Below are 23283 nucleotides of genomic sequence, written 5' to 3'. Positions count from 1 at the left end.
TTGCAAACATCAAAATCAGACTTGTTGATATTAAATATACTCTAGCAGCTGGCACAGCTTTAAGGCTGAGCTAATGAGCTACTTCCCTTAGTCCATGGCCTTTTCCTTGGCAATGGTTTAAATCTCTCTCTCGGGACCCTTGCTTTTTGAAGTGAGACCCCAAACATGGGGTTCAGATCCCCTCCCTAACCAACTTCAGTAAAATAGCTCCATGCTGACCAAGCATGCAGTTTCCTATTTTCTACACACGATTTTAATGAGAGCAATATTGTGGCATCTCTTAGGGTCATGAGTACATAACTAGGGACCAAAATGGTAATTCCTAATCTTAAAGTGCTGCCATGCTTTTTGAATTGGTGTGAATTGACTGCAAATGTTTGCCTACTTTCATCTTGCAAAAGCATTCTTCCACACTGGCACTCTTCTTTCAATGAGCAAAATTAAGAGTATACAGTTCAGTCCTGATGGCTCCAAATTCTCATCTCTAATATGCATGTAGAGTTTTGGCAGCAGGTACACCATTTTTCAAAGCCTTTTAAACTAATTTAAATGATTTCTAAGTTTAGCATTAACTGAGAAATTAACTTGTTACAACCAGCTTCAGGGCAGCACAACTCCCTTTAGAGAATAATCAGTCTGTACTTTGAGTGTAATTGACAATTCAGTCTTCTACTGTCTAATGAATCTCAATTTCAGAAATGTGGCTTAACAGGGGAAGCATTTCTGGGAAGAACCATAGTTACAAACTTGTCTAGATAATTCTGTCAAAGGAAAAATATCCTTTAAAAATGATCAAAACACGGTAGGTTCAGGTTAAGGCACTTGCAGCAAGGAGACAAAAACGTGCTAATACAGAGTTTGTCTAACTAGAAACAGGAAATACTTTCATTTTTATACACTTTCTAATAAGACATTGCCTACCAAACTGACTTAACGAATCACAAGTCTTTTCATCATTTACTAATAATTGGTCTCATGAAATTCTGCTGATTTATCAATTTTTGTGAGAAACTTCCTAAGAAAAACAACGTGGCCTTGGCTACCACCGGTTAGATACATGCAATGTTACCATTCAAGGTACTATGGTTAATTCAAGCACAAAGCTAGCAGTTAATTTCTCTAATAATCCTTTGTCTACACTATCTCTAAGCTTCTGCAGCTGTACATGTTCTCATACTTCGAACAGAGCTGATTGTTTAGGATATAGCATTGTTCATTCATTCTCTCCTGACCTAGCAGATAAGCACCTGCTTCTCATACATTTCCAAAAGGCATAAACATGAATATTGCTGTGCTAGAAATTACTAGGTCAGAGGGCATCTTGCAAGTTTCAGAAAGCACATTGCAGTTTCAAAAAGCATCTCTTCAGTCTCATATGAAACTCAATTTATATATAAAACAGTGCATATAAAATAGAATGAAAAACGTGTTAACTCATTTAGCTTCTAATTAGCATTAAGCATACACACATTAATGCATATATTTTTCTGACATTTCCCCCCTGTTAATACTTTTAATCTATTTTCAAAAAGAATAAACAGTTTGCTTTTCCTAACCTCTTCCATTCAGGATTTGCAGTTAGTCATTCAGTTTAAAACTTTATGAAAGTTTCACGTTCTAGCAGCTCTTCAAACTCAGTACTCTGATACATAGTCTCAGAAACTGATATATCTATAAATTCTTTGATTAATTTCTTCATGCAGGGGATTCCACAACAAACGCAAGCTCCTACCAGGAGTAATCCCACACAAATGGCAATCAAGATGTTCATTAGGATGGAACCCCACCCCCCAAACAAATTCTGGAAAAAGTCCGTCAGAGGGCTTGGGCCTGGTTTGGTCATGGTCGGCACTTTCTGTATCTCCTCAAGGTGGTCATTAATTTCATGCTGATCTGGTATATACGCACAGCATTAAGCACATGTTCCACCCCTCGCTGCTAGGGTGAAATCAAGAACCATTCGGTTCTGGAGCACTACAGTTCTCATAGCATTCAGTTCATCAGTTATCCGTTCAAGAGCAGAGAAAGTTGCATTACTCATCACTTCGAGAAGTTTAGACAGTTTTCGCAGCTCCCAAATCGATTTAACTGTGCCATATGCAGGTAATATGCCTGCCCACGATATAACAGCATCACTAAAGTCAATGTGCGTCAATTTGGTACCCACAGTATGATGGTCTTTCCAGCCCGCCTCTCTGTCCCACTGGATTTTCAGGCTTTTAACAGTTTTCTTGGTCACATCTCTGGTATTTTGAATATTTCCCTGAGGCAAGACTACAGTGTCATATGGCCCGGGACAAGGTACCCCAAAAAACAACTGCCGGACCAATTCTCCACTTATATGCTTTTTTTTTTTTTTTTTACCACACACAAAATAATCCTCTACTTTAGTAGTTACATTGTTAATGAAATCACTGCCCTGCATGAAACATTTTCCCTGTTTAAAAAGTACAGGATTACGTTTCACTTGGTCAAGAGTCTTGTGCGTGGATTTAAGAAATTATAATTTGTACTACAAGCTCCACCCAGATTGTTTGCTTTGGTATAACATTTTATATTGTACAGTCACATTACACTTGCTCCAACCCACTTGAATTGTCATTCTTGTAGAAACATACAATTCCCTTTTGTCACAGGCAAATAGTGCTACCTTATCACATGCTTTAATAGATACTGTGTCAAAAACCAGATTTTCCCAGGTTTCATTGACCCCTAGGGGGATAGCAGTCAATTATGCTGTTTGGTATGGCTGTGTAGATCCAGAAGTTCGAAACATTAAAAGTCTCAGCATACACACATGCAATTGCCTGATGAGTGTAAGTTCGGGTGCCAGTCTGGTTCATCATGTTTAATCAGTTCAACTTTTGTGGCAGGAAAAAGGAAAGGCCACATCAAAAACAATGTTGTTAGCATAGCTATCAAAATAATCATGCAAGTTTTCGGAGGTTTTTCAGTATTTGCTCTCTACCTGGTCATTTTGTTCTTGTTGTACAACAGTAACAAGGTTTTTGTCCAGTTCAAAGTTCTTAACCAGTTTACAGTGTGTCAAATGAATCCAGGATGCTCGCTCCACGATCTTGACTGCAGTGGGTGTCGACAGTAGTACCTGGTATGGCCCTTCCCCCTTCGGAGAACTCATTCTCTTCACTATCTTCACCCAGACCCAGGTGCCTGGGGCTACTGCTGCTTCAGATTTTGTTATCTGAAACAGAATTTAACTGCAAAAGTTTGTTCAAAAATCTCCTCATATACCCTGCAAGTGAACTGTCAGCCTCCTGCTCTGCAGACGAGAGGTTTCCATTGAGGTGTATAATATGCCCTCCCAAACAAAACTTCAAAAGGAGTTGATCCTTTTGCATTTGGAACAGTTCTCATGCTCAACAGTGCCAGAGGTAAACAGTGCACCCAATTCTTTTGTCTCACTAATCAGTTTTTGAAGTTTAACACCCCATTATTCCTCTCTACTAATCCTGCAGATTGGGGGTGGTACACAGTGGTTTTTCAACGATATCCTGAAATAGCGACCAAGTTGTATTGTTTGGTTTACAAAATGTGTGCCATTGTCACTAAATCTTTTCCGGTATGCCAAATCTAGGAATAATTTAACAAGGACCTTTGCAACAGTAGCTGCATCTGGATTTTTAGTCGGAAAAGCTTCCACCCATTTGGAAAACATATCTATAATGACAAGGCAGTACTTTTGCATTTGTTCAGTTCTATAAAATCCATACAAATAGTATGAAACTGATACGGTGGTGTAGGGAAACTCCCTTGCTTAGGTTTCAATGCCCCTTGTGCATGATGCTGGTTACAAACATGGCATGCTGCACAAAAATGTTTTGTATGAAATTAGTAAATCCATACGTCGTAAACACTCGATTCACTAACTGTACCATCCCCCCTGTTGAGACATGGCTCTGCCCATGGCTCAACAAAGCTGCATATCTAAACAAGTTAGATGGTAAAATCGGTTTTTCTTTGGAGATGTACAGTCCCTTCTCAAGGATTGCTCCTCGTTTTATCCACTTGTTCTACATTTGTAGCAAGTGTCTGCATTGTTAACATTTCTAAGTCTAAAATCTCAGAGGGTTGTAATTCCTCGCTCAAAAGAAACTTCTGAAGCTGTTTTGCAGCTGTATCAGCCCTCTCATTACATTTTGAAATTCTATCCTGTTGCTTGGTATGGGCTACGCATTTACAAATAGCTACTTTCTGAGGTAATTGAATAGTCTAACCAATCTAAAATAAATTGCACATGGTTAATTGGTTTACCAGTAGATGTTATCATTCCTCTATTTTTTCCACAGCTGCGCAAAAACATGTACAGTAGAAACTGCATACTGACTGTCAGTAAAAATATTCACTCACCTTTTGCCAAGTTACATGCCCTCGTCAAGGCAATCAATTCTGCTGCTTGTGCAGATAAGTCGTGTGGTAAAGACTTCACTTCTAAAATCTCGGTATCAGAAACTACTGCATACCCCACTAGGTTCTGTCCTGTAGGACCCCTCCTGCACGAGTCGTCCACATAGTATGTCACCTCTGCATCATCCAAGGGAACATCTGTAAGGTCTCTTCTAGGTAGTGTCTTTTGCTCAATCTCCTGCAGGCACCAGTGTGGTTTGACATCTGCAGGGGTTGGGAGCAAGGTTGTTGTGCATCATTCAATTGTCATGAGGTTGGCTCAACAGTATAGTCTTACAGGAAAGATGTCTAGCAGGAGAAAGATATGCTACTTTTTCTTGCAGTAAAATAATCGCGACTGCATGAGGCACACAATGTGAGAGGGTGGAACACTACTGAGGCTGAAGCCTGCACTGCCATTGCAGCTGCGACTACTGCTTGTACACAGTGGGGCAAGTATCACACCACTGGGTCTAACTGTGATGAATAGTAAGCTATGGGGCGTTTGTCCCCATGCTGTTGTGTTAACACTGATGTCATATCCTTGCTTACAGTCTACAGTTTGGAAAAATCGCTTATGATAGCATCTTCCTTAGTTTTAGGATTACCAAACTATCAGTTTCAGTTTGCAGAAAGCTGATTCTGCTTCTGGTGTCCACTGTAATAAATCCTGTGCTGCCATCTGCTTTTTGAATATCAAATTAGTCAGCGGAGCAGACTCCAAAGCATAATTTGGTATCCAACTCAGACAAAAGTTAGTGGTTCCCAGGAAGGACATTTCCTTCTTGGTAGTTGATCTAGGTGCTTGTAATATTGCTGTTTTTCTGTCTTCATCTAATATTCTGCCTTCTTTGGATATTACATATCCCAGGTATTTAACCTGTTTTCTCCGAAGTTGCAGTTTGTTCTTGTTTACCTTGTGTCCTTGTAGCTAAAAATTGTAATAATGCTATGGTATCCTCTCTGCATTCTTGCTGGGTGGGGGCTGCCAGCAGAATGTAGTCTACATGAAGTAAAATCTGACTACCTTTCAGTGGGATAAATCCCACCAGGTTACTTGCCATTTCCTGTGCAAATATCATTGGACTTTCACAATATCCCTGTGGTAGTCTCGTATATGTATAACGTTTCCCCTGAAATGTAAATGCAAACCATTGTTGGCTGGCTGGGTGGATCGGTATTGAGAAAAATGCATTGCTAATATCTACCACAGAAAAATATTTCTGAGGTTTCAAATCCTTCAATAAGGTGTGTGGATCTGGCACTGTTGGTGCCCTAGGTATAACTGCGTCATTCACAGCTTGTAAATCTTGGACCATACACCATTCCCCATTTTGCTTTCCTAACGGGAATTAAGGGTGTATTACATGGTGAATTGGGAGATTCTATTAAGACTCCTTCCTTAAGTAAGGCTGCTATTATAGGTTTGATCCCCATCTCTGCATCCTTTCTCAAGGGATACTGTCTCTTCTGAGGTCTAAATGCTGATTTTTGGTGTAATAGTAACTGGTCCTGCTGTACGAATAAGTCCTAAATCTCATTTCCCTGTTGAGAGTCTCTGGTATGTCTCGTAAGGCTTTTTCCTCTTCCTCCAGTAAGAGTAATACTCTATCCTCACTTGCCTGGGAGTGCACAGCTGGGTGTCTGTTATACATTTCAATTTTTGCTTCTGTACTCCTTGTTCAGAGAGTTCTAACTCTGTTTTTCCCACCTTGTGACTTTCTCCTAGGTCTGCCCACTTCAAATTTCTATTTTTAGTTGAGCTTACACGTGGCAATCAGATTTGTAAAATTCCTGGGGCAATGAACAGCTTATTACACTTTCCTTTTCTGTCCCAGTACAAATTTCATAATACTAGCCTGTTTGCATTGTTTTTAAACCACTCTTGCTCATATTCTTTATTGGGTCCTGGTCTGTTACAGTAATAGAGTACAATGCAACAAATGCTGTTTGTCAGTGTCAAGGGAGGGGGATTTACTGATGGCTATGTTCTTCAGTTACTGCCCCTGGACCAGTCCTAACTTAAGTCCTGGCTGTACCAATATGTTTCACCCTCCGGTCGTACTACAAAAGTATCCATTTGTCGCTGTGCTTCCATACCCTGCATAGTTGGAACTACGGCTATGCCAAATATCTGCATCAAGTCTCTGCCCAAGAGATTTACTGGGCATTTTGCAGAAACAATTTTGCTTTTCTAGGTCATTCCTGAAACTGGGTCAGTTATTGCTATGTCGTGGGAGAGCGGCTCCTGATACAGCTGTCCATTAGCTGCTTTCACTAGTATGTAATCCGGTGATTCCAAATCTTCTGGTAGTTTGGAAGGATGTATCCGGGTCCGTGAAGCCCCTGAGTCGCACAGAAATTTGACTTCCCTCCCCTCTACCAGAAGCGTAACTTCGGTTTTGTCTGCCAAGTAGAGCTCTAGGCTCAATGCCAAGTCCAAAATTCATGTACATCCTCTTATCCCTTCTGTCACATCCTCTACCCTTGCTACCACATTTGCATTTGTCTTTTCCTGTTTTCTTATCCAGTGATTCCTGATCATATAGTCATTCCTCACCCTCCTTATCTTCCGTAGTTACCATTGCCAAATGTCCCTTTTTCCCACATTTAAAACATTCACTCCTTTTCTTCCTTCAAAATCTTCTGATAGTTTCAGATTGTTTCCCTGGGCATTTTTCTTACCCTTCTTTCCGGTTTGTACTACAAAACTTCTGACCCATCTTCTACTGCAAATACTTGAGCTTTCTTTTTCTTTTTACTATTAAAAATGCCTTTCGGCATGTCTTGCATATTCAAGTAGTGACTGTAATCGTACAATGATCTACCATGTGCTTTGTAATAAAGCTGCTAATGGGAGTAATACTGCCTTTTAAGAATGCATTCTTTAGCTGTTGCTCATATGGGGAATCTTGTGTTTGATCTTCAGGTACCTGCATTCCACAATGGTTATTGAAACATTCTAATCTAGCATAATATCCATCAACAGTTTCACCTTGTATGCACTGATTAATGCAAGTCCAGTCAGCCCTAGACTTCCCCTAGACTTCCATTTCTCAGAGATTTGGTCAGTCAGACCTTTCACTCTTGTTGTCCAGTTCTGCATTACTATGTGGGAGTGGTCTAAGCTCTGCGTCACTGGGATTCCAGTTGCCACTGATCATGTGCCAATCTGGACCTACAATTTGTCTACCTTTTCTACTTCTCCATTCAAATGGTAACTGCCCTGTAAGTCTTCTAAGAATTTTCTAAAATTAACTTTCGGATGGGGAATTCCCTCTGTGGCTTTCCGGATATCTTCCAGTGTCCACGGTCTATATACTAGAAGAGTCTGATCCTGTCCTGCCTGTGGATTTGGTACTTCTATGAGTGGACATATCTCTTCCTCACTCATAGCTTGTGAATTTCTATTTATTTCGTATAATTCAATATCCCCTCAAGTTACGTGCTCGAGACCTGGTCTCTCTAGGATCCATGACAAACTGTTTTGATTATGCAGGAGCAGCTGGGTATAGCGGAGGTGGATCAGCTTGTCCACTCACTTCATATTCTGGTAAGGGAAGTGGAGGGGGCAGAGGAGGGGCTGTTGCTATTGCCAAGTTATCTTTGTCTAAGAACATTGCTTTTGAATTTTTAATCTATTCCCTGCGATTTGCTTCCTCAAGCCACCTGTGTGCCTGAGGGACTCCTAATTGCCGTTGCTTTTTTAGCTGACCTTTCGCTTCTGTTTAATAAGTGAAGACTTATCTAAATTACCATCAAATTTGTAGTTATCAACCCATTTCGTATAGTACTTAACATTATCGGCACGCTGTAATTGCATATATTTTGCATCTTCGGATAGGGGCGGGTCTCGGGAACTTTTCGTGCACTGATTTCCCATGTTGCCTTAGCTGAGCTAGAAATTGTTACGTAACCCTTATCACGTGGTACCACGATTTTACACCTTTTCAGTTTGTCTAGAATAACTGTACCTATTCTGTTTCCCTGATCTATGACAAGACAGTAATCTTTTTGTCCCTGATCTGCGCATGCAAATCCCCTTGACAAAACAGTTCTGTAACTAGTCCCTGATCTAAAACAGAAAAAAGGTAAATTCCTCCTTACCTGACCCCCCGTGAGTTGATCCACTGGATCATTGACTTCCTCCAATCCCAGATCAGAAAGTGGCTGGCCTCTTTCGAATGACAATTCAGTCGGAGGTCTTTCAAAACAAAAGAGCCGACATGGCCGCTTCTCCATACAGGTACATGCCACCAGGCCCAATTCTGACCTAGGCCTAGAGTGAGAGGTACTTTCCGGCAAGGAGACAAAAACGTGCTAATACAGAGTTTGTCTAATTAGAAACAGGAAATTTTCATTTCATTTTTATACACTTTCTAATAAGACATTGCCTACCAAGCTGACGTAACAAATCACAAGTCTTTTCATCATCATTTACTAATAATTGGTCTCATGAAATTCTGCTGATTTTAGCAATTTTTGTGAGAAACTTCCTAAAAAAAACAACGTGGCCTTGGCTACCACCGGTTAGATGCATGCAATGTTACCATTCAAGGTACTATGGTTAATTCAAGCACAAAGCTAGCCATTCATTTCTCTAATAATCCTTTGTCTACTTTATCTCTAAGCTTCTGCAGCTGTACATGTTCTCATACTTCAAACAGAGCTGATTGTTTAGAATCATTACATTTACAGGATATAGTATTCATTCATTCTCTCCTGACCTAGCAGATAAGCACCTGCTTCTCAAGTACATTTCCAAAAGGCATAAACATGAATATTGCTGTGCTAGCGATTACTAGGTCAGAGGGCATCTTGCAAGTTTCAGAAAGCACATTGCAGTTTCAAAAAGCATGGTCTCATATGAAACTCGATTTATATATAAAACGGTGCATATAAAATAGAATGAAAAATGTGTTAACTCATTTAGCTTCTAATTGGCATTAAGCATACACACATTAATACATATTTCTTCTGACAATTTCCATTTAGTTAAATAGGTTCTCTCATTTTTAAAAGCTATAGTAGTGAGTTCCATAATCTGAAGGAGGGGGGTAGTTACTACCTTAAGTGGTGTGTGGGGGTTCTAGCACCTCAAGCCTGATGGGGTGTATTGTCCAGTACCACCAGATGGCAGTAAAGGCAACTGACAAGCTTAACACTGGAACATGAATGTCTGTTGGAGGCTATTTAACCAGCTGTATCACAGTATTAATGAGTATTAATGTGCTGAGCAAAGATCAGCCATGCCCATGTAAAAGTAGCTGCAAATAAACTTAACAGTGCACCTGTTTCAAAGAATGCACTGAAGGAATTCCTTGCATTAAGCCTTGAACTGCGACTTTTGTATAGATAGTGATAAAACCATTTTTGGTTAGATTTCTTTGAAAATTCATTTGTACAATTAAGCAGTTATGGAGGGCTTCTATTTTAGCGAACTCATTAAGTTGCAAATGCTGTTTTGAACGCTATTATGTAAAATTCCAAAAGCACAGAACAGTGTTTTTCCCCTAGGGAAGAAAATCACTGGGCTGTTTTCGGGACTTTGCCATTACTTCCACTGTGGTGTGATCTTGGAGTTTAGGGGGGGTGGGGGCACAGCCCCCCGCTTTGAATTTTTTCCCCCTGGGAAAAATCGCTGATTCATGTGTGACACTTTGGGGGTTTCGGGGATTGAGTCTATTGTATAGCATTAGCAATACAGTGTGTTCACTACCCGTTATGGATGCCACATCAAGGTGGCACAGTGGTCTTCCTACATTGCAAATGAGGATTTCAGTCGAGTGCAGGTAAATATTTCCAGGAAACGTTTCCCATAACTTGTTGTGTATATGCAGGATGAATCTTTTCTGTTCATCCGAATATGTTGCGATTCACAACGGGATTGGGGGGGGGGTTTGGATGCAGTGCCCTGCCAAATTTCAACATTTACAATGGTATTGTAAAAGCTGATTCAATAAGGGTAACTTTTTCCATCCTGATTGGAAAATGACCACTTTCTCAGCATGTCATTGTCCAGAGAACTAGACTGGCTAATGAAGCAGGAGGTCCCACTAAAGCTTATGGGACTTGATTGCCAAGATAGTATACCTGAACAAGCAATGAGCTCATGACTTGCACTTTAAAAAAAAAAATTTTGCTGAGATTAAGATTTAGCTGTTAGATGTTAGAGTGCATCTGAGATGATCCTTACTGGTGCAGGATTCCTTTCATTCACTGACGTGTAGTGCAGGATTCCTTCACTGAAATGCCTAGTAGCAATGTTTTTGTATGAAATGAATGGGTTTCTGAAATTAAATTTGACAAGTTTAGGATGCCAGGAATTGATCTCTGCCATGACCGGGGTTATAATACCATGCCATTTGATAGAAATGACATCCTGGTGTTTCTTCACATTCTGCATGTATTGAGTCCTGTGCTAACTTGCATCTATTCTGTGCTCAGCCTAGTAAACACCTATGAACAATGTGCACTACCATGAGGGCCTTTTTTAAGCCTAGCTGTGCATCCCAAATCTGAAGTTCTGATACCCATTCAGTATAAGAATGGGCCTGGGATATGAACCATTTACAGGTTACCCGTCTCCATTAGGGACATGGGTGCCAAACCAGGGATGAATTTCCGGTTTCCCATCCAATTAAGTTGCATTGAATTGGTTTAGGGAGGAACTCTGCTTCACATGGGTGGGGAGCCTGTTCCATAGACTGGGTAGTCTCGGATACTATCTCCAGCAGGTCCTATTTATATCACGGGCAAGGTTTAAGTCTAGAATGGGTAACTCTGGTGCTGTTTGTTTTGTGGGTATGCAGGAGTTCCATCCAGTGGGGTCGGGCATAGATCTCCCCTCAAAAGCCTGTAGGAGACTGAAATACAGGGAATAGGGCCTTGAGGTGGTCTGCCTAGGACATTACTTTTGCGTTGGTTTCTTTTAGTGAAACCACCTCTGGATGTTCAGTTGTTGAATATGCCTGGTTGGATACAGACCAAAGGGGGCATTGTGATCAATAAGTCTGAATGCTGAATACAGTGGAACAATTACTTCCTTGGAGTTGGATGCCATAACTTTAAGTTGCAAAACGTAGAATGATTACCTCATCACTGTAGATGCGTGATGATCAAAGGCTAGATTACTGTGTGCCCCCAAGACCCTGACTGGGTCAACTCTAAGGGGTTTGTCAATATAACCAGGGATGGATTTCCCAAAGGATACTAATTTCTTGGCATTTAGTTTGTTCATGGCTCTGACACCAGTTTGTGTCAGCACCTCCTGGAGAATATTTCAGTGTGAGATTCAATAACCATTCTAATTTGCAATCTTCTGCAAATTTAGTCAGCCAGAGACCACCAACATTAGCCTTTATTTCTGAGAAGTAAATGCCAAAAAGGAGTAGTCCACTTGTGACTGGCATCTCTGTAGAGGTGGACTTCCCAATTCTAACTTGGGTCCTGTCTGTGAGCCAGTTGGCTAGCCACCATGTGACATGGGTTTGTACCTATTCTCTTGATTTGTCAACAATGCCAGAGTGGGGTATTATGGCAAATGCCTTGGCCAGATCAAGGTAGGCAGTGTTTTTCCTCCTCCATTGCTTTGACCTTGTCAATGTCCACCAGGTTGAGTAGTCATGATCTGCCCTTGATGAAACCAGACTGGGTTGGGTCCGTTGTCTGGAGGTTTAATATCTCCATAATTCTTTCCATGGCTTTGCATATAAGACTAGTGAGACTTGTGGGTCTGTAGATGGACCCACCTTTGTACAGAGGATGACTGCCTTTCTCCATTCATGAGGCATGAAGCCTATTTGTAGGATACAGAGAGGTCCTGATAGGTCATGTTGCCTCCTATTAAGAAGCATCATGGAATATTGTCTGGGCCCATTGATGCAGTGTTCTTGGAGCATTAAGGACCTGTTGCGTAGTAATGGTAGGGGGAGTTATATTTGTTTTTGTTGGGGGGGGGGGGGTAAAGTTGGAGCAGAATTAATCAGCCAGGAGGTTTGCCATGTGTTTTGGCTGAATACAGGTGGTTTCATTTACAATAAGCTCTGCACAAAACTGTATAGCCTTTGAGGTTGTGGACATAGCTAAAGAATGCTTTGTGGTTGTCCTCTGCTTAAGAGGCCAAATCTACCTCAAATTTGGCTTTGGTAGACTTTGTCCCGAGTTTAGTTTGAGATTGCTTTTTATCCTGCTGGGTGCTGCACCTAGTTTTTGCCAGGATTTTCTTCCTCCGGTTATATAGCTGATTTAGTGGTTCTATCATGACGTTTTGTTTGTACTTCCTGGTGGGTACAGCTGCCTCTATGCAGCTATAAATATGCTTGTACTGGGATTCTGTGAACAGTTCTGCATAGGCAGAAGTGTTCTCAGTTTATGGGGGCATGATGTTCTTCCAGGTTCTCAGGAAGTCTGCATTAGAATAGGTCCAGAATATTCTAGGTTAGCTTGGGGGTCTGGGATTTTTTTTTTTTTACTTCAGAGACCATTGTGATCTGACCTTACCAGGGAAGATTTAGTAGGGTTGTGCAGCAGTCTCCCATATTAGTGAGAACCAGATCCAGTATGGTTACCACCCTGGTTGGTGTATTGACTTCTGGTCCAGGGAGTGAGTTTACAAAATTCAGGAATCTCTGCCTGTACATTTTGGTGTTTTATAGGATTCCCAGTTAATAGTGGGGTAATTACTCACCCCATGAATATGGTATTGTGTGCTGAGGTATTAGTCCAATTAACTGCACAACATCATAGTGGAGATGTAGCCTCTGTTGTGCTCCTTCCATTTCCAACAACTAGTATGTTGGACTAAGTGGAGAGATTGTTGTATACGGCATATCAAACTTGGTCTAAAGTGTTACCCTGACTTTGTAAATATTGTACGATATGGTCAGTGATGCCTTTCTCCTTGGTCCCTGCTAAAACTAACTATCTAGTACTTGTAGGTGAACAAATGGCATCACCTTCCTTGGTAAACCTCTACCACTGTAGGTGAAGTCTGTAGTTTAGCTTGCACTGGGTATCTGGCAGCATACCTTAAATTGTACTGTTCCTTCAATAGCCTAATGGCATTAATTACTGTAGAAGTCTTGGGTGGGTGTAGTATCAACACCTACTTCTAGCATTTAGAGGTATTCTTTATCCCCAGTGGGATAATACCATCTCAACAGTAGCTGACAACATTTCAGACATGCTGCCTTAGAAGTAAAATGTGCAAGTAACTGTTCATGATCAACTTTGCTGGCATTGCTACACTAAATGTAGACCAATATATGCAGATCCACATTGTAGATGTGTTCATGGGCTGAGTATAGCATGGATTTCCAATGGAAGTCACCATACAGACTAGTGCACACAACCTCTTGACTGACTTGCAGAAGGTCCTTAACTTTGCCTCTTTGCACACTACAGTTTTTGATTTTACTCCTGGTAAATTACAGGAGTAGTTTGGCAACGCAAGACAGTTACATACTTATGCCAAACCTGTCCACTCAAGCGAGATACAGTAACTGTCCCTGATTCAGGACATTTAAACCCCCTCCCCCAAAAAAATTGTTTGCCTTGCCCAGAAATCATGAGCAAAGTTGAGGTATGCTGGTGTAGTAGAGTTGGTTCCACATGCACTACACTGCAATTAATGACATAAATTATTGTAAAGATTGCACAATTGCCTGTTATGACTGGATCAGCTAATGCTGCCATTTGCACAAATAGTAACTCGCATCTAACAGGGCAAAAACTGAGTTGTAGCTGCAGTGGCCCTTTCGGAGGTAATTTGGAGAAATGCTTTTGGTATTTGAGGCCTGTCATCTCCTGAATGCTTGACAGGTTCCTTGACACCATTATTCTGAGCATGCATGGCTTTTCTACCACATCACAGTACAGCCAAGTGCTTCTGATCTTGCCTACTTTTGGAATTGCTGGCAAGTCTGACTGCACCTCACCTTACCCAGGGCTAACCTTCTGTGAATGTGATGGTAAGCAACTACCCAGGTATTTGACATGAGTGACACATGACATGGCTGTAACACAAAGTTTACAGGACTGACCAAAGTGAATATATAGTACTCAGTGTTTTTAAGGTACACATGTACAGTTGGTCTAATCTCACCAGAATTGACTACAGATTCCACCCAAGCCTTTGTTTTGAAATGTATGAACCGCCCAGAATTGTTGCACATGTACAAATCTGCAACCCTGAATATTTAGCCTTCTGCTACCTTGATGTCTCTGAACCGAATGTATAACCCCATTAAGTGTTGTAGAAAACCATGACGTAGCTGCTCTACATGCAGACAGTGACAACACTGGCAGTGGTGCCCATCCTCAAACTATAGGCCCTGATGAGCATGGTGTTGCAGATAAAACATTGTGCTTGTAAAGTACAGCTGCATTGCCTTGGACATTGATCATCCATCCCGACATGAGGGAAGGTATGGTTATCCCCCAGGTGGATAGTGACCCAAAGGCATCTGTCTAATTACACTGGGTAAGCGGTTGCGTCACAAGATTCAAGATGCCTCTCAAAAGTGGTTTACTGGGTTCACTAAATGTCTGGCCTGATGCAGAATCTTGGTGATGGGTATATTTTTATATCTTCCGACTCACTAACAGATGGCAATTGACTGCACATAAGCAACTCTTTTTGAATCTGTGTCTTCCTGTGCTGTTGAGCAATGGTGCTGTTCTTTCCCTTGTGCAAAACTTTAGTGCCTTTCTTAAAAGGTGTACCTTGGAATTTTGAGCTAAATTTACTGAATACATTCATTGTTTTGCTCATTTAAATACTTGGGAAGCTACATTGTCAAGTGCTATGCTGACATCAGCAAAGCAAAATTGCTTGCGTCTCCTCAGTTATCTAAATCACATCTGGTCCCTACAAGTGGTGTCCAGTTAGCCCAGAACTGGGTGGTAGTTATGTTGGGACAGAGGTATATTTTAGAGGGGTATGCATCATTCTAACTTTTGCCTGCACTTAATACCGAGCCCGCCTCAGCCCTGTTGCCATATATACTTTTCCCAACAATGCTGCAAACTTAGAGTGCATCCATATATTGGAAATTAATATTGCTACTGATGCTTTTTAAATTGCATAAATGGCTGTAACTGTTGCTGTCTAACCTTTAGTGTGGCCACTGCATTCACCCTTCAAATTCTTTGTCTGGTTCAAAACATTGTTTGAGGGGTAATGCTGTAGCTGAAGTCATGACCTCTTAATCCCAGTATTAATGAGTTCGAGTTCTGATTATGCAATTTCCTTTTAATCATGATTCCCTTTGAAGCGTTTCATTTTGGTTTTTTTAATGACCTTAAAGTAAAACTCTTTTTCTAATAGAAACGGGTGTAAGTAAACTACACTTTGTATTAAAGCCATTAGGCTTGCCCAGCTTACAGCAAGCATGCAAGTAGACTCTGTTCACCGCTGCTTGCTGTGGGCTGTTTCTAAAGGGTCCAATATTCCTGGAACTTCAAAAGTGACTCCTGAACTTTCTGCTTGCAAAAATACCTAAATGTTTGTGGGGCTAAGCCCACTTCTGCCTGAAACTGGTATCAGCTAGGGAAAGGGTCAAACTCCTATTGCAAGTTATATATATTTTTTGTTTTGTATAAGGGATATTTCATTTTGGAGTAGCAGCAGCAAATCTGGGAGTACTGATGTAACCTGTACATGAAAGCCTTCCAGAGAGACCCTTTAACAGATCCATTTCACTGTAAGGCGCAGAATAACAAAGATTATGCCTATATCAGCCTGGTCAGCAAGTGTAATAGAAGTCCGTGGATTCTGACTTGACAGAATATGCAGCTGCAATGCTCCACTCCTCACCAGCATGGAACTTAATTGGTGAGCTTTAGGCTACTATAGATGTGCTCAAAAATGTACTCTGTTACTGTAGGCAAAAGTAGAGCAATGTTTTAGCTGACAAAGAATATACTGTAAGTAGCTTAACACTTTGAAAGTTGCAGGAATTAACCATCTTTACTGTCTGTCCTCATAGCTTGGATTTCTTGCTTTCCCTTTGTTCCATCCTCCCTAATCACTGTGTGGCCCATTTAACATGCTCCTTTACATGGATGCCAATATCTAATTACGCTATATATGCTTGCCAGCACACTTACTATTTTTCTACATTTTATATTCCTAAATTAACCCTTTATATTTCATATCATTTTTACAGCTTTTTATTCAAGCTAATCATGCTAGCAACTGTTTTGAAAAGACAGTGTCGGTGTATACTAAATAAAACTGAGTACTAACTTCAGCTCCCCCTTATTTTATTTCTAAGGAATGGACTAAACTTCAGTGAAGACTACTTGTTTCATTAGCATTATCACTTACATTTACTACTTTGCTCATATTTACAAGAGTTATTTCAACTCTGTAACCTGCAGCATATTGAACAATTCCAAGCTGTCATTATTATTGACCCCCAAGACTAACATCAGATGTATTACCCAATTTAACAATTTGTTTCCAGATCAACCTGTGAGTATACAATTATGGGCAGTGTCAGCTTCTGTTTTTTCAGCCAACTTTACCAACTTGTCTTACTATTGTGCTATACTTCATGCCATAATATGCTGTGGTTACAATGATCCAAGTAAGCTTTAAGATCGTTCATAGGTTAGTACTAGGCTAACTGCCCTTGTGAGCCATTTTAAGTCTAGCCAATTATCCCTTGCGAGACTCTAACCTTGTGTTTGTAAGGCAAACACCTTAACCATTAGGCCACCCTCCCAACAGGATGGTGTCCATTTTTTTAACTTGTCTAAAGGCAAAGTAATAAACAATCATTTCATATTTCCACTGAAATTTTGCCATTTTTTTGGTAGAAAACACAGGTCTCATTTTCCCTGGTTAAATGTGTGATATTACTGATACATCCCACAAAGGGTGTTTGCTTGTATTTTAACAGTGGTTTATTTGAAACCACACACACATTGTGGTGCCACTTCAACAAAAATTTTGAAGTTTGAAGGCAATATTGTCCATTGTTGTAAAAAAACATGGTTCATAGATGGGAGAGTGTGGTCCACATATGAGACCATTCATAGTTTCTGTACAATGTTTTAACACTTGTTTTGTTATCCATATAATTTCTCTCAAGTTGAGGTAACCAAAGTTCAGTATCGTTATAAGTAGACAAGAATATTATGGGTAACCCCATGAACTAACACATTTGTTGCATTATAATGCATAAGCTTTCCAGTGCAATAATTGTGCTCCCTGAGTTTGTTCTGTGAACAGTCTTACCCAGCTAGTGGAAGGAATCCATCTGCTGAATAGTTGTTGCCACATGTACTCCTTTTTTAACATCAGCTTTGTAACATATTTTGCTGCATTTTAACATATGATTGTAAAGTACATTTTGTCCAATCTGCAAATATAGATACATTGGTGTCATTGCAATCTGTCCATTAATGATGCATTATGATTTAAACCCTAAATACCGTACATTTTGTTTTATGTACATATCAAATAGTGGGCTTCCATTGGGCTTGCAAATATACAGTTTGTGGTATGTCTTGTCCTAGTAACTTTAGTTTATTTTGTAAAATTTCAATATCCACAGCATTTAGAGTTCCCACTCCTGCTAAGACTCCAAAGAGTGCGTCATACCAGGCTCTCTTAAATCTGCATTTTGTCCGTTTAAAACTTGGAAACGTAATGCTGAAGTGCAATATTGTTTTTTGGTAATTGTCCTGCCATGTTACAAATGGGTGGTATTTTTACCACTTAATCTGTATGAAGTATTGGCTTATTACCCAGAATGGTAAGTATTCTGACCCATGGTCCTTTTCCTTGTATTACTGTGTTTATGCAAATAGAGTATTAGCAGAAATTATACCTATTCTTCCCCTTGTTGAATTTATTTTTGTGTTATCGATACACTTGACACTTTTTGTATGCAGTCTTCCCTTGTCAGAATTATCTTTAGGGGGTAATGTACAGCAACTAATAGTGAGCTGTTTACTGAAATGTTTCTCTTTCACTTCTACTTTTGTGTATGCCTGACCCTGTTTAGCTAACCATGCCGTTATATTAAATGTTATGCTTCCAAAGATGCACACCATTTGCATTTTACAACTGAAATTGTCTTGGGTTCTCTCTTGTGTAGCATGTTCCCAACTTAGTGTTTGTGAAATGTAATGAACAACCTTGATTCTCCGTTTGGCATTCTACCAAAAGGAGTCCACTGAGCACAATACTTACCAATCATGTTTTTAATGTTAAACTGTTTGTCCTATCTACCTTTTAGGGAGTACTTTCAACAAACTTTCACAACGCTTGGCATTCAGTCTTGTACTTTTTTTCTAAAAAAAACTGTTGAGCATATGCTTCCCCTCCTTTTAAAGGTGATGCATGCTGATCACTACAAATGACTGTCATTTGATCCCTGTGAACTAGCAAGGTCTTTGACTTTATAGACCAAAGGCCCCATTTGTTCCATTACTTCAAAAGGTCCCCATCTCCAGATTAGACTTCCCATACATGTCAAACAAAGCACCTTGCTGACCCTCTTCAAGCACAACCTTTGAGTGGATGGGAAACAACAAATTTGTCCTATGATTCCACCTGTGTCCCTCATGGACAGGGGTGAAGGATGCTGACTGAGGTTTACTTCTGGTGATAAACTCTTGGTTAGGGGCTTGTAAGGGCCCCAGTGTTATTAACCTCCTATGATCCAATGGACCTTAACAAAGAGCTAGGCAACCTCCAAATGCTAGACCAGACCCAGTCTAGCTTTGTTAAAGGGAGATTGTGCCTATTGAACCTAGTGGACTTTGAGACAGTCAGCAAAGCATTGGGTGAGGGTAAAACTGTGCATACAGCCTATATGGATTTTGCAAAGGCCTTTGACACCATTTCCCACTCTGGTATCATACACAAAATCAACCAACTGAATGTAAACCAGTATATTGTTAGGTGGGTTGCCAGCTGGCTCACTGAAAGATCACAAACAGTTACAATAGGGGACTCCACATGCAGACCAGTGAAGTGCCACAGGGCTGGGTGCTGGGGCCCCTACTGTTTAGAATATATTTTTCAGAAGTAAATGCCGAAACAAAAGGCTTGTGGCTGGTAAAGTTTGCAGACTACAAGCTGGGAGTGGTCATAGTGTCCCCAGTGACATTGACACCCTACAGGGGGACTTGCACAAACCAATGACTGTTTTCAAAATCATTGGCTCAAATTAAATGCAAAAATATGTGTTTTCCCCTTTGGAAAAGGGGGTGTCCCTGAAGATTACCACATAATGCCTTAAGTACTCAATCTGTAATGCGAGAGCTGGGTACACAGGTAGACTGCAACTTCTGTTTTGACCACCATGTTTTTTCAATGGTAAGGAGAGACTTCTACGTTGTGCATCTTATAAGTAAGGGCATTGCCGCTATGAAAAAGGAGGCCTTAATACCCCTGTACTCTTCCCTTATCAGACCACAGTACAATGCCCCTTTGGAATTTACCTCACCAGACACCTACAGCAATTGGAGAGATTGCAGAGGGTACCTTACAAAGAAAATTCAAGGAGTATACTCTGTCTTAGTGCTCAGGAGAGATCTTTGCCTTGCATATAAGGCAACCTCAGCCCCTGCCTTGATGGAAATGTACATCCATAAGTCAAATGGCACTCGCTCTAGTAATCTTAACGTAAGATGTGACCAACAGAACTTGCTGGAGAGACAGATTCATCTCCCAAAGCCTATCCCACTCTGGAACAAGCTGCTAATTCAGGTGAAGCAGAGCCCATCAATGACCCTTTTTAAGCATAATTTGGACAATGGGATGGAAAACTAAAATCCACCCCAAGGGTTCATCTGCATCTCTTCTAGTCAGGGGCAGCACATGTTGAGACAGGTCTGCCTATAACATCAATATGGGAAAGTAATGGGTTAAAACTTGGCCAGACTTGTATGGGCCCCAGGACATTAGCCTAGTAACCTCCCATGATCCTGTATTGTATCCTGGGAATTAAAATGAAGTGCCCCTTTAGCACCAAAACATCAGATCATATTTTTAAAATATATCACAGGGCCTTTCCATCCAGTTTTTTATACATTTTACGATAAATGGGGTTGAGTACCTTATTCCTTCCCTGTCTACCTATATTTAGAAATATTGCTCTGATGAAATCTAATATACGATCTTTTGTCAAACGCTGGGTCACATCCCAAAACTTTATCCATGGCTTGGATAAAGCAAAAACTTTCCACATATTGTAAATTGTCTTTGAAGCCTATAGCATCTACACTATCCATAAGAGAACAGATCCTATTATATTTGTATTTATATCTTCAATATTGCTATGTTTATACTTCTCCAGTTATAAAATTGTGTATTCTTAGCAACCGTCACATGTTGAAAAATAGTTGCTGTCAAATTATCACTGTAACCTCTAGCTATGAATTGTGTGAAGTTAGACAATTCATTTTGAAATATTTAATCTGTCAGCAATCTGGACAGTCTTATTGTTTTCCTTTTACAATGACCCTTTCAGCATGGAATGGGTGCCCACTGCTGTTATCAATGTACATGTTTATAAAAGTGGGCTTCCTATGAACTTACAAATGTATAATTTCTGTGTTATCACCAAAAACGTTAGTCTTTTAGCTGGTAAATGATAAAAATAAAGCAGAATAATAAAAAAAATTAGGTTTGCTATCGTCCCAGACCAAAAAAACAAAGATGCCTATAAAAATTTACTGTAGCCATAAAACAAATAAGAAGTGGGAGCCATATTAGCTCTCATGGCTACTAAAAAATTATATACTGCCTTCTGTTGGTTTCTTCCTGTTACTTGCATTTACATGCATACCACAGTATATTTAATGATTTGTGACAAACTAGTCTTATTACTGTATTGTACAATAACTGAAGCAGTTTGTCTCTGTGTAATACGCTTTACTATTACATTTTCCTTTCAAATCTACAAGCATGTAATGCAGATGCTGTCAGCTCTCTATGGTAAATTCCCAAGGCTTGTTTGTGCACACATTTATACCAAAAAGTCTATTTTCTCAGTCTGATTTATTGCAATCTTCCTTTGTATAACACTTTGTTCTAATTTATGATTTGTCCTTGATTCTTTCAAGTTTGGTGGTCCAAGGAAACTCCGTTATCTGGACAAAAAGTCTATTTTCTCAGTCTGATTTATTGCAATCTTCCTTTGTATAACACTTTGTTCTAATTTATGATTTGTTGTTCTAATTTATGATTTGTCCTTGATTCTTTCAAGTTTGGTGGTCCAAGGAAACTCCGTTATCTGGAATGTGGTTCCAGCACTATCTGAAACCTGATGTTCCAACTTTATCTTGCTTGATGTTACATCTCTTTACTTAGTTGATGTCCTTCCAGCTGCCATCTGCGCAGTTATTTTTACAGACTTTGTTTCTCAACATACTCCTTTACATGGATGCCAATATCTAATTAAGCTATATATGCTTGCCAGCACACTTATAATTGTTCTACATCTTGTACTATTCCTAAATCAACCCTTTATATTTCATATCATTTTTGCAGCTTTTTATTCAAGCTAATCATGCTAGCAACAGTTTCAAGACAGTGTATACTAAATAAAATAGAGTACTAATATTCTTTCCGTTCCCCCTTGTTTCTGAGGAATGGACTAAACTTCAGTTACAGAAGACTGCATTTGTTTCATTATTTACAGCATTTACCACTTTGCTCATATTTACAATCATAACTTGAGTTACTGCACCTCTCTGTAACCTGCAGCATATTAAACAATTCCAAGCTGTCATTATTATTAGGACCCCTAAGACTACCAACACCAGATGTATTAACCAATTTAACAATTTGGTTCCAGATTATGACCAGCCTGTGAATATATTCCAATTATGGGCAGTGTCAGCTTCTGTTTTGTCAGCCAGCTTTATCAATTTGTCTTACTATTATACTATTTACTTCATGCCGTAATATAATATGCTGTGGTTCAGTGATCCAAATAAGCTTTAAGATCATCTGTGTCTTGTACTTTTCTTAACTTGTCTAAAAACAAAGTAATGTTAGGAAACTGGATCATTTCATATTTCCACTGAAATTTTGGTATTTTTTTAGTACTGGTAGAAAACACAAGTCTCATTTTCCCTGGTTAAATGCGTGATATTACTGAAAATCCCACAAAGGGTGTTTGCTTTTATTTTAACACTGGTTTATTTGAAACCACACATTGTGGTGCCACTTCGACAAACATTTTGAAGTTTGAAGGCAATATTGTCCATGTAAAAAACATGGTTCATAAATGGGAAAATGCTGCCTACATATGAGACCATTCATAGTTTCTGTACAATGTTTTAACACATGCGTTTTGTTATCCATATCTATGTAATTTCCTTTAAGTTGAGAACCAAAGTAAAGTAGGCAAGAATATTGTGGATAATACCATGAACTGACATTACTGTTTGTTTTGTTAAATTATAATGCATAAGCTTTCCAGTGCAGTAATTGTGCTCACACTGAGTCTGTTCTGTGGAACAGTCTTACCCAGCTAGTGGATGGAATCAATCTGCTGAATAGTTGTCGCCACATGTACTCTAACATCAGCTTTGCCTGTAACTCATTTTGCTGCATTTTAACATACGATTGTAAAGTACATTTTGTCCAATCTGAAAATATAGATACATTGGTATCAAATTGAAATCTACTAATGATACATTATGATTTCAAAAACCTCTTTATACCATACATTTTGTTTATGTACATACCACATAGTGGGCTTCCACTGGGCTTGCAAATGTACAATTTGTGATGGGTCTTGTTGTCCTAGTAACTTCTGTAAAATGTCAATATCCACAGCATTTAGAGTTCCCACTCTGGTTCAGACTTCTCCAAACTGTGTGTCATACCAGGCTGTCTCACCTCTG

The sequence above is a fragment of the Protopterus annectens genome, chromosome 4.part1 (assembly GCF_019279795.1).
Source record: "Protopterus annectens isolate FY-2018-M chromosome 4.part1, PAN1.0, whole genome shotgun sequence".
NCBI lineage: Eukaryota > Metazoa > Chordata > Ceratodontiformes > Protopteridae > Protopterus > Protopterus annectens.
Note: the sequence above shows the minus strand (reverse complement) of the source record.